Raw genomic sequence first — 14,122 nt, 5'->3', positions numbered from 1 at the left:
CAAAGAGTCATCTCCTTTGATGAGGATGATCGAGTCAATGTTCAGGATCCTCATCATGACGGCTTAGTCATTAATTTATTTATTTCTAACCATTATGTACGCAGGATAATCATTGATGGAGGAAGCTCAGTTAACATTATCCAACTAGAAGTACTTCGAAGGATGAATATCCCGGAGTCGGAAATTGTCCCACGGTCCTCAGTACTTGTAGGGTTCAGTGGGGAAACGAAAAATACATTGGGGGACATCAAACTACCCATATATATAGAGGGAGTAAATTCTATTAAAAATTTTTTGTTATCGATTTCTTATCTTGTTGCAACGTTATTCTTAGCAGGCCATGGATACACGAGATGAAGGCGGTTCCCTCCACTTACCATCAATGCGTAAAGCTACCGACCCCATGGAGAATAGCGAAGATCGAAAGTGATCAGCAAGACGCTAAGGATTGCTACACTTCCTCAATAAAGTCAACAAAAAAGTTGAGGGAAGCATAGCAATTACAGAAAACAAGGTGAAATGTCATGGAAACTAGGGAACAAGACTCCAAGGAAGTGGTCTTGCACCCTGAGGATCCTGATGGCAAAGTCCTAATAGGCGTTTAAATACAAGAATCTATTGAGAAGGATCTAGTATCCTTCCTACAACGAAGAAAGTCGACCTTTGCGTGGAAGCACGAAGACATGACAGGTATTTCTAAAGACATTATAACCCATAAACTTGGCATTGATCCTTCTTTCAGGCCCATTCATCAAAAAAGAAGGAAATTTGCACCAGAGAGAAATGCGATCATCCAAGAAGAGGTACATAAACTACTAAAGGTAGGTATGATTAGAGAAGTAAAATATCCAAAATGGTTAGCCAATGTGGTTGTAGTTCAAAAGAAAAATGGAAAGTGGAGGGTATGTGTCGATTTTACTTACTTAAACAAGGCATGTCCCAAGGATCCTTTCCCTATTCCCCACATTGATTCCATGGTGGATGCTACCGCAGGACATGAAATGTTGACCTTTATGGATGCTTCCTCGAGATTTCAACAAATCCAGATGGAACCATCTGATCAAGAGGATACAACATTTATAACCCCTACGGGCATATATTGTTATAATTCTATGCCATTTGGTCTTAGAAATGCAGGTGCTACATATCAAAGACTAGTCAATATGATGTTCAAGGAACAATTGGAAGAGACCATGGAAGTCTACATCAACGACATGGTGGTAAAATCAAAGAAGGCAGAGGATCACCTTAAAGATCTGGAAGTGGCATTTGACATCCTCAATAAATACAACATGAAGCTAAACCCGGCTAAATGTGTATTTGGTGTTAAAGTCGGAAAATTCTTAGGATATTTGGTAACCAAAAGGGGGATAGAGGTGAGTCCAGAGCAAATCAAAGCCATCTTAAACCTCAGGTCCCCAACAAATGTCAAAGAGGTACAAAGGGTGGCAGCGCTTAACAGGTTCATATCAAAATCCTCGGAAAGATGTAAAGATTTTTATGACATCCTGAGGAAAAACAAGAAATTTGAATGGACGGAGAAACACGAAGCTGCACTCACCGCTCTGAAGGATTATTTATCCTCGGCACCAGCTTTGATGAAACCTTTAGATGGAGAACCATTGATCCTCTATCTAGCCGTTTCCCTTACCGCCTTGAGTGCAGTCTTGGTAAAAGATCACAAAGGTAATCAACATCCCATTTATTATGTAAGTAAAAGTCTCCTCGATGCCGAGTCCAGGTACTCTCATCTAGAAAACTTATTCTTGCTTTGATTATGGCCTCAACTAAGTTAAGACATTAATTTGAAACGCATAGTATTATTGTTAAAACCAATTATCCCATAAAAATGTCCTTAGAAAACCAGAATGTCGGGTAGAATGGCCAAGTGGGCTGTAAAATTAAGTGCATATGATATTTAATATGAGCCTAGAAATGCAATTAAGTCACAGGCACTAGCAGACTTTGTGGCTGATTTCAGTAGTGACATAGAAGAACAAGCCAATCTTGAAGTTTTACAGCTTGACGAGGCCGAGGATCCTTGGACACTCTTCACTGATGGAGCCTCAAATGTCAAAGGAACAGGATTGGGAATACTACTGAAATCGCCACAGGGGGACATACTACCCCATTCAATAGCTTGTGAATTCTAAGCCACTAACAACGAGGCAGAATATGAGGCACTTATCGCAGGTATACAACTAGCCAAAGGTATGAGAATCATGTATCTTCAAATTTTTGTAGAGTTATTGTTAATTGCTAATCACTTTAATGGCTCATACGCAGTCAAAGGTGAGAAACCAATTAAATATTTAGATATAGTAAAGGATCTTGCAGGATCCTTCGATTATTGTACAGTTATGCAGGTACCAAGAGAGGAAAATGCTGGGGTCGACGCCTTAGCAAACCTGGCTTCGGTTTTGAAGCTCCCAGAGAACATAAAAATTCCTATCATCCACGTCCTATCCCCTGCAATTGAGGAATACCAAGCAATGGAGATAGACGGTAGCCTACACACGGATCCTAAGGATCATTTTCTTGATCATTCATCCTGGATCCTTCTGATAATTAAGTACATTCAAGATGGAGAAATCCCGAAAGAAGAGAACTCCAAAGCTTTTAGGGCCAAGGTATCACAATATACTATTATACATAATATGCTATATAAGAAATCCCTTGCAGGTCCATATTTAAGATGCATCGAAGGATCCGAGATCCAAGAAGTACTGAAGGATTTCCATGAAGGAGATTGCGGCAACCATACAGGGGGCAGGGCATTATTCTCAAGGATTCTAAGAACTTGGTACTTCTGGCCTACAATGAAGAATGATGCTATGGAATATTCTAGGAAGTGCGATGCTTTTCATAGGCATGGCAACATTCTACATCAGCCGGCAGAACCCTTATACCCTATTGTTTCTTCGTGGCCATTCATGAAATGGGGAATGGACATAGTGGGTAAACTCCCTACAGCTCCAGGAGGAAAAGTCTTCATGTTAGCAATGACAGACTACTTCTCTAAATGGATCGAAGCCGAGGCTTTCCCTCAAGTTAGGGAAAAGGAAGTTATATCCTTTATCAAACGTAACATTATAACTAGATTTGGAATTCCTTCCGAAATTATTTGTGATAATGGTTCCCAATTTATTGGGAAAAGAACTACTAACTTTTGTGACAGTTGGGGAATCAAGATGATCACTTCAACGCCAGTCCATCCACAAGCAAATGGCCAAGCAGAATAAAGCAACAAAGTCATCATCAACAACCTAAAGAAAAAGCTTGGAGCAAAGAAAGGCAAATGGGCTGAGGAACTACCCTATGTGCTCTGGGCACAAAGGACAACTTCGAAGAATGCCACGGGACAGACGCCATTCTCATTAGTCTTTGGGGCTGAGGCAGTGATCCCCACTGAAATGGTGTACCCAACAGCCAGAACAAGCATTCGTGATCCTCAAAGAAATGACGAGAATCTTGTCCAAGATCTTGATACTGTGGAAGAACTTAGAGATCAAGCAAGATTCAGGATGGCAGCCTACCAACAAAAGATGGCAGGTGCTTACAACAAGAATATTAGAATTAGAAGATTTGAGGTTGGAGACTTAGTCCTTCGAAAGGCGTTCCAAAACACCACAAATCCATCTGACGGGAAGTTGACACCCAAATGGGAGGGTCCTTATCTAATTGAAGCCGAAGCAGGAAGGGGGCATATCGTTTGGTGAATATGGAAGGTGACATGCTCCCAAAGGCTTGGAATGCAATTCATCTAAAGAAGTATTTTTATTGATCAGGATCCTGGATCCTAATCAATTGCTTCAATCCGATACTTGGTAAAATTTTACTTTATATTGATTTTCACATTATATTCCTGTCTTGTCAAATGTGTCAAGTTGCAGAAATGCCAAGCAATAGGGCCCTCAAGTGGAAAAAATGGGTTGGCCAACTCTCTCCTAAGTTTAATCGGCCTTGTCGCCAGGTTTCTAAGGTCTTCACCTTATCTCCCGAATTAGGGTTTCTACACCCTCGCCTGGAGCACACGATTATCCGGGTATAATTGGAGGCTGTGGGACCAGTGCACCATACGTGGCTGACAATTTATGGCTAAAAATTATATCTTGGATCCTACGAATTAAATGGTAGACGTACCATATACACAAGTTAAGGTCAACGCCGGGTTAGGCTCGTCACCGCGTACAATTAGGCCAACGCCAAGGATCGGCTCGTCGCTCGTATTTATTGGGCTTGTCCCCACGTTTTGGGCTTGTCCCCACGAATTATTGGGCTTGTCCCCACGTTTTATTGGGCTTGTCCCCACGTTTATTGGGCTTGTCCCCATGATTTATTGGGCTTGTCCCCAAGATAGTTGGAATTTAATCCAGCTTTTCTAACTATTATATCCTCTTTTGATGATTTGTTTTCACAGGAAAATATCTTAAAGAAAAAAGTTCTAAGGATTGAGAATCCTCTATCCTAGTGACACAGGTTATAAAGCAGAAATCAAAAGAGTTATATTATAATATGCAAGATAAAAAGACGATCTGGGCTTCACCAGCAAAACGTGGACCATCCACCCGAATCAAACTACGTCAAAGTTCATGCAGAAATTTAAAAGACAAAGGCGGTTAAGGCTTCATCCCCATAAAGCTAAGGATCCCTCCACCCTAACCACCTTTGAAAATTGTCTTATGGATCACAGATCCTAAGGATTGCCACTACCATTTTCCAAACAAACCATAAACAAAAACCATTAAAACATCATAAAAAATGGGCTCTAGCCTTGTCTTCATATCCATCATTGCCCATTACACCAGCTACTCCTTAGCCGCATCACCTTCACCATCACCCGCCTCCTTGACCTCCAACACGTCATCCTTGACTCCACTCGTTCCAGCATCCTGGGTCCTTTTTGCAGACCCTGCACCCTCGCTCTCTTCGCCAAAACCAGCTAAGGCCTTCTCCCACATAGCTACATTCCAAATGGACATGTCGAAGTTAGGATCCTCAGCTTCGGCGGCCATCTTTATCCTAGCCGTTAATACCGCTTTCCTGGCCCACACCTTAGCCTGTTCGGTAACCTCGACCACTTGTTCTTGAGCCCGGATGTCTGCAAGAGCCAGTTTATCCTCTAGGGTCCCTTTTTTAGTCTACAACTCCATGATCAGTTTGTCCTTCAAGGATATCCCGGCACGGTATTTGGCGAGTTCCCTCTCCGTGCTGGCCACATTTTCATCATACAAAGCCTTGAAGTTGGCCACTGCCTGCAAGATGTATGCAACTTAAGGACACAATTGAAATGTAGATGGCTAAGGCAGAAGGATCCTTACTTCCGAGAGCTAGTCAAAGATGTCCTGGGCATTGTGGATCTCCACGTCAGGATCTCTTTTTCTTTACATGCTGGCCTTGGAGTGGGTATTCATGGTCTTCGGCGGTGCGAGGCTAGAACTTTTCATGGGTTTCTTCTCGGAGGAACGGGAGGAAATGAGACTGTCAACATCTTCCAACTGGAATTGACCCAACAAGTTCTTGGACAGTTTGGATGATGATTTCTGTGCACCTGTGTGAAAAAAGATAAGTTCTTTATAACCTATTGCTTTTTCTATTTTTACTATATTTATATAATTAAAGAACAAACTCTAACTTACTAGACATGGTTTTTGAAGAACTTGTAGTTTCCTCGTCCGAATTGCTTATCTCTTCAATAACAGTCTTGAAAGTCCTATCAAAAGGATCCACAGATAGGAACACCTTCGCCCTTTTAACACCGTCTGGATCAGCAGCAAGTTCTGAGAAGTTGGATACTGCATAAGAAGCAACAAGTCTACGGTCAGTTAATCTATAAAACAAGTATCACCTATCCTCTGGATCCACTATCCTACCCTTTAGGATCCAGCGAGACGGTAATGAATTCCCTTTTGGGATACTGTCTCTTAAAACGAAAAAGAACTGGTTCTTCCAACTTTGGTCGTTGTGAGTGATCTTGTTGATCGGTAGAGACTGAAAGGGTTTACTTTTGAAGAGAAATCTGCTAGAACCATGAGTTACGAGGCTATACAAGTAAGAAAGGGCTGGAAGATTGAAATCAAGATCTTGCTCTATAATCAGTCTCTCAAGGGTATGCAAAGTCCTCCACATCATCGGCATGGCTTGGATATAGCTGAGACTGGTGAAGGAAAAGAAGGTAGTTGTAAGGTCGGGAAACGGATACGAAAAGCCGATAAGGAATGGGAGTGCCGGAAAACAAACCCAATCAGAGGAAACACAATCACTCCTTAATCGGGAGTCATACGCTCTAAACACTGTCCCTTCAGGGAAACATTTGGAGATTCTCTGGATTTCTTCGTTGGTGAATTTGGAGATCTCGGAAACTGGATCTTTAAGAAGATGTTGCGTCTGGAGTTCAGGAACAATATCCTTAGGGCTCGAACTAAAGGAGGCTTTCTGATTTCTTCTAGGCATTGTGATAGAAGGATGAGAAAGATAAAGGAGATAATAGAAAAAGAAAGAAGGATACCTGATGGTTATGCCGGAATTACGCTTATAATCCGATGAAGAAGGAAGATATAAGGGTTTAAGTCTATTAAGTAGGCGCAATTATTTGCTGGCAAGCGACGGTCACATCCACTCTTAATCGACGGTTACGATGCACTCTTCTCGGGATAAACATGACAGTTGTTCCCCATTCACACCTATCATGTTTGGGGGCAATTGTTGGGACCAGGATCTTTGATCCTCGAAATTCAAGTATCTTTAGCAACAATCAGCGGGACTAAGGATCCTTTGTGGTTCAAGGATCTTCAACAGTCAATTCTAATCTATTTTTTGCAGGTATAACACGTGCTCACTAGAATTCCTACTATAACGGACGAAGTAATTTACTCAGTCTTCCCTTCTCGTCCACGCTCCTAAAACGTTCAAGTTGAAGAAGTAAACAAACGTGGCCGAGATTATAGCATAAGTAGTTATTAGCCGTTATATCTTACTTTATATATATATATATATATATATATATATATATATATATATATATATATATATATCGAGTACTAGCTGATCAACACACAACACTTTTAGCAGTAAGAGTTCATAGAAAACACTTGTATTCACGATAAGCTATTATTCCACTATTTGTAATCTTTTTAAGTTCAATACAATTGGTAGTGATAGTTTTCACTACCCGAGATTTTTGTGCCGGCGGGATATTAGTTACCAAGGGCTTTTCCTCGTATAAATCTTTGTGTTCATTGTTTATAATTGTTACTTTGATCGCATTAATTCACATTAGCACCAACCCTCACTTACGAATTTGGTTCACTGATCCTTAGCCCGATTTTTAACCAAAACATATATATATATATATATATATATATATATATATATATATATATATATATATTTATATATATATAGACACACACATACATACATATTTAAAAAATATTAAATTTAATAGTTCGGATATCTGAACTATCCGAAAAATCCTAGACTTGCTATCCGAATCCGAATTTTTTGGATACCTGGGTTTCAGATATCCAAAATTTTGGATAGTTTGGATTTGAATTTTTGGATAATTCGGATATGGATTCGGATTTATTTGAACATCACACACACACACACACACACACACATATATATATGTATATATATATATACATATATATATATATATATATATGCTACGTATAAAATGAAAACCCACTTGAGTTGTGAAAACTCTAGAAACCCATTCTCAACCACATGTTTTTAATTAATGTTTAAATCTTGTGGTCCATAATTAATTTGAATAAAAAATGTAAATATAAATATAACTTTTTCTCTCTCCCGAAAACATATATAAAAATTAGTAAAAAAATATTAAAAAATAGCAAAACATTTTTTTTTATGTTTCGATGTATTGTATTAAATGTTACAACATATATTACATGTAACAAAAAAAAACGATGTTACATAGGGTTTTTGCAGGTTTTCACAACTCAAGTGAGTTTTCATTTATAATAAAATATATGGCAAATTTTCCCTTCCTAGGATTGGAGCCCATGACCTAACTCAGGAAAAAAAAAGTTGGGAAAAACCTACCGAAGTCTCAGACCACCGCACTAGAATGGTGATATGAAACAAACTAAATAATTTATATTTTATTATAAATGTTAGAAAAATTATTTAAAAAAATGACTTTTCTCATTAAGTATAACAGTGTATTTCTACTACTATTGGATACGGATATTTATATCTAAGTGAGGTCATTCCCGGCAGCTCCTTTATAATTATGTGAGGGAGTTCTCTAAATTTTTTAGAGGATTATAAGTGGTTGTGAGTTGAGGAGAGAGAAAATTTTAAAGAGATGAGTTAATTTGGAGGAACACGGTTTATCCGCTATTTATTTTTTAATATATTTGAAAGTGTTTGTGAGTAGAGGAGAGAGAAAAGATAATGATAAATGTTTTGGTCAAAAATTATTAAAGCAATAATTGAACAAATTCGTTAAGTGAGGTAAAGTGTTCTTCGACAATGTGGTAAGTGATTGCCGTAAAAGTAAAGGGTTGACACAGAGATGTGGCGAGGAAAAGCCTTAGATCCTGGTGAAGATCCTCAGGAAAAACCTTGGGTGGGGAAAACTATCCCCTGCCATAATTTATTATTGGTAAAAAGGCGATTACAGCTCGAGAACTGAGTGCAATGGCGTCTAAGATACAATCATGAGAGTGTTGTGAGTGCTAAAAAATGGTGTGTCTCTAAGCCATGCATCAACCTCAATATATAGTGAAGGAAAATAACTAGTATCCCAAAAATGCAGCCTATTTACAAGGTCTTCAGCTTGGAGAGCACTCAAATATTCATTGCAGATCATTCTTCACGTTCTTTTGACTAGTACTTCGTGTTTATAGCAAGACTTGGTCTTATAGTCGTTGCATTATTATCCAAATTGGTAACCTGCAAGGATAATTAATCGAAACAATATAAATAAATGTAACAGCCTCCGAGCATCCCGCCTGATTAATAGGACTTTAACTCCGTTATTACTCATAGCCATTATGGACCCATTCCACACGTTTTTCTTCAGTTATTAGCGAGTCTTTTTAGTTGATTAAGTCACCAATGGTCATTTACAAGAATAACTCAAAGCCAAGATTGATAGGGATCCTTGGGAGATCAAGGATCCCGATAGGGATCCTGGGGAGGTCAGGGATCCTTAAGTATCAGGAATCCCGGATCATAAAAATTGGCCCACAGCAATTGTCCCCAAAACTTGACAGCTTTTATCATCATTTACAGCTGTTAAATTTTCAAATCGTTGTTTGTTGAGGAAACGTTCCGTCTTGAGGTTCCTATCGTGAAATCCTTAAGTCAAGCTCCCACTTTGTCTTGTCTTGAAGCCACATGATTATTTCATCTCCTCTAAATTGCTTTTTAAGCTCTTCGAAAATACGAGGTATGCTGAAGTAACCAAGAAGTTGCAGTTCCTTGTACATTTGAATTGAAAAACATATTCTGGCATTTTTTTTAAAACAATCTATAAAATGAATTTCCATGTATAAAAGGTTTTACAAATTTAGGAAACAGATATAAATATCCTGTTATGACACAAGATGCTTTAAAATTTTTCATGTAAAGATAGGTTTTTGATCAAAATTCAAACAATTATCAAATACTCGTTTAGAAAAACTTGTATGAAATAAACATATTACTTTGAGAAATAGATTATATGAATACCATGGGATAGTTAATTAGGCTAGGTCAAAAACTAAAATATCAATAGAGTTAAAAGCATACAAATAGTAATAACTTGAATAGGTATACATACCAGATATAAGCAAAGAGTTAAATAAGTTGCAAACCTTTGATAGACTTGGTTGTAACTAAACAATTTACCTCTTGTCTTGTGGTGATGCTTAAGACAAATTAGTTTTTAGGATGTTTAGAACAACAGATAATCAAGGTGGAGGGATGTCACACCACGACTAGCACAATGCGGAAGCGTAAAACGGGAATCTAACAGACACCTCTGGTATCAACAACATTGTTTATAAAGAAACATTACAAACTAATTTACATTATATTACATTGATTTATCTTCGTTCACAACTAGGAGTTACAACAAAATATGTTCGTTACACTATTCTATTTGTACTAATAACCTTGCGTCTATTCACATAGCATTAGGCACGATCCACGACAGGTAGCACATCATCACATTATTCCAACTTTGGTACCATTCCTGAAAAGCAGTTTAAAACGGGTCAACTACTAGAGTTGGTGAGTTTCACGAGTTTCAAGAAAATAGTTATGAATATTCACAAGTTAACACTTGTAATCGTGATATAAGTATGCATGTATGTATGTATGTAAATGATGTAATTATGCTAAGCTACAGTGAAGCCTTGACTGTATGTGTTGCGTGCATCCATTTCCCACGCTCAATCAACCACTGTGGCTCCCCTTCCGCCCACAACATGCCTCGGTAGCTATGTCTAACACTACATAGCCTGTTTGTATAAATATGGTCATGTGCAAATGACGTTATGTGACACGGCAAACAGGCTGATTCCGTTTGGGTTTGTCAAACCAATAGTATTATTCACAAGCCACCGGCTCGAAGTTAATCACTGTGATCGTGTGGACTTTCGTGTGTTAGCATTTAGATAATTCACATCATTACAAGTTTAAGATATGTATACGTAATCAAACATGCTTTTCACCCCAAAATTTCATAAAACAATTTAGAAAGTGGGGTCATGAAACTCACGGTTTAGTAGATAATCAGCACCAAGTCAGCTCGTGGTTTGTTTGATTCGCTATCATTAGTTCCTATAATCAATATTATAATAATATTAATATTTTAATATTATTATAATCCCAATACTAAACTGGACTGTATATCTAATCTGGGTATAGCTGGAACACCTAGAAAGTGCCAATAGGCTTAGATTGTGACGTTGTTCAATGTCTAATACTTAAAACCGAACTTGGCTCAGTTTCCCCATTTTCCCAACTGGGCCAAGTTGTTCGTTTATGCGTTTAGAAAACAGTTATGGGGAAATAAGCTTGGCTAAATGTGTTGGTCGATAAAATGATTAAGTTATAAAGAAAGATCACATATTGGGGTTCTAGATTCGCTACGGGGCTCGTTTCCATTTATTCAGTTTGATTTGAAGAAAAATGCGCATAATTTATTCAAATTGTCAGGATTACTCATAAAAAGTTTATTTTAATTTAATTAATCCAAAAGTATGAGTTTTTGATCACTCTTGGTGTTTTGATATTCCAACAGGTTCGTTAATCACGAACTCGTCGGTTTATACAAGTAATTGAATTTGTTTAATTATCCGTTAATCCTTAAATTATGAAAATTTAGCCACTTATCAATTAGAATATGTAGATTTTTAAAAAAATATTTTTTGTATTTATTTACTGATTTATTAATTTATAAAAATTCATTTTATCTGCTATATTTAGCCCGAAAATCGTCCGTTTATACCAGACGATCTTCAAAAATTCCACCAAAATTTCTGAGTGATCAGAATGTGTCCAAAAACAACCTGGAAAAATACCAAACTCTAACAATCTTGGAAAATATCATTTCCGAGCTAAAAACGACTATGAAAATTCAAATAAACGCAAATACACAAAACATACTTAGGGTTTTCCAAATGACCCCAAATTTCATATGTGATCATAATATACCAAATATGAGTTCCCCAAAAAATTTCATAATTTTTCAAGCATTTTAACTTTTTTTTCCAAAATAAACGTCCCAATTCGGTAATAAATTCGCCAAATATTCTCGGATGGTCGAAAAATTACCAAATTTGAACAGGGACTCAATGATATGGTCCCTGATATCCCTGAAAAATTTTATAATCTAAAAATATGCACATCATAATCGAATCCTAAACAGCCCGTAATCTAGTGTTTCGGTATTACCTTAGCAGTTTCGGTTCGTTTTCGCCTTTCTAATCAAGTTTTCGGGTTCTTGTGCTCCTATGCAAGCTAGATACAGGCCCTATATCACAAACCAAACAAGTTTCATCAACATAAAAGCCTATTAACTTAGGGTTTCGGCTAGGGTATTAAACCGAACTTTTGAACCGTAAAAACGCCGTTTAAACCCTATAATCCGTGTTTATGGCCAAAAAAACTATCAAACCAGGTTCCTAACCATGTTTATGATCAAAATATGTTTTTGGACCATTTTTAGGATTTTTACATGGTTAGGAGTGATTTTTAGTAATCAAACTATGTTTATATGAAGTTAATCATAATTAACACATGTCTAAATGGATAAAAATGGTAAAATTACCTCTAGTTCTTGATGGTTTAAGGAAGAGCAGAGTTATTTCCAGAATTTTGTTCAAAAATATGGTGTAAAATATCTTGTTATATTATTTAAAGAAAAAAGATAACTTAAGGGGGGGTTTTCCCCATTTGTGGTCGTGAGGTGAAATGGGCCTCCTTGGCCCATTTTGGCCCAAGCTACTATAGTTACTGGCCCAACATGAAAAGCCAAGTCCAAATTTATTTCGGGTTAGGTTTTTGGCGCGAAAAACATATCGGGTACGACAAACAGCGCGAAAACGAGTGTTTTTCGGCTATTTTTGTATAAATTTATAAAAACATAGTATACGTTTGTAAAATTCGAAAATATTTTCACGGATCGCTTAAAACATTTCAAACAAGTGTTTGGTAAGTCTTTTTCGGCTTAACGGATGATACAATTCTTGGTTTGTAACTATCTTTCGCGTTTAAATCTATAGCGGGTAGTTAAGCGAGCAGTTTTTTGTTTAACTTGTTTGCTATCGAACTAAGACCATAATACTATTATATTAGCTTATATTAATTGTATATCACTTATAGATGGCTCCCAGGGATATCTGGGTCATAACCAGAATCGTTCGGTTAATCGTTCGTTCGTTACGTAAAAAACGTTTATTTGCTTAATCTATAAATACGTACTGAGGTGTACCTGATTTTGGCTCAAATGTCACAAGGGATCCTGAGTTTCAGGACGAATAATATGATTATTAGTTTTTAGGAAAACTTTAGATATTCCTGATTGAGGGATCCTTGGTTCCGGGACGAAGTCAGGAATATCCCTTTTGGTTAATATAATGATAATCTTTTGCTTTACTTATGTCTATTTTGTTTTAATGTTTGATAAAACTTTTGTTTAAACATGCAAAGTTGAATCGGATAAAAGCAGAAGTTTGAAAGTAACTTTTCACCACATACTCAGGAAAATAAACAAATGAATAAACCTGCTTGGATAGGATAGGGTTTATGTTAATACGCACTAGGAGTCTTTGAACTTTGAAGATGATCCATAATAACTTCTTGAGTTCATCTTGGAAGTCCTGCAACATATATTAGCATAATATATCCTGCGAGGATTTCTTAGATAGATAAGCGATCCTGAGGATCCTAGGGAAAATCCCAAAATAGTTTTGATTGATCATAAAGATCCTGGGGAAATTCCCGAAATTAACTTTGATTGATAAGATCTTGGGGAAAATCCCGAAAAATAACTGTTGGGGCCAAGATCCTTGATCCTCAAGGATCCACTATCTTTGGCATTTGTAGTCACCTGTGGCCAAGACAAAGGATTCTCAATAGTTGATTTCAAATATAATTTTATCTATTATTTGCAGGTACGAAAATGTGTTTACCAGAAAGCCTACTTTTACGGAGAATATATTTTACCAAGTTCTTCCAGCTCGTCCACGCTCGTGAACAGTCATGAAGAAATAGTAAACAAACGTGGCCGAGATTATAGCAACGTAGTTAGTATCCGTTGTAAGCATTTATATTTATATACACTGAATTATGGCTAATCAAACACACAACACTCTTAGCACACATAGAAACCTCTGCTTGATAGTTAACACTTTGTAATCACGATCAGCTTTGATTCCATCTCTTGTAATATTTTTGAGCTTAATATAATTGGTAGTGATAGTTTTCACTACCCAAGGTTTTTATGCCGGCGGGATACTAGTTACCAAGGGCTTTTCCTCTTATAAATCTCGTTGTTCGTCTCTTAGAGTTGTCATTTTTTCATATTATTCATACTTGCATCAATCCTCACATACTGATTTGGTTACTTGATCCTTAAACCGATTTTTGGCCAAAACAA

Source organism: Bidens hawaiensis, unplaced genomic scaffold (assembly GCF_021521415.1).
Source record: "Bidens hawaiensis isolate Kalapana, Puna unplaced genomic scaffold, B.hawaiensis_p1.1 tig00010817_1, whole genome shotgun sequence".
NCBI classification, from domain to species: Eukaryota; Viridiplantae; Streptophyta; class Magnoliopsida; order Asterales; family Asteraceae; genus Bidens; species Bidens hawaiensis.
This window is presented reverse-complemented; position numbering follows the sequence as displayed.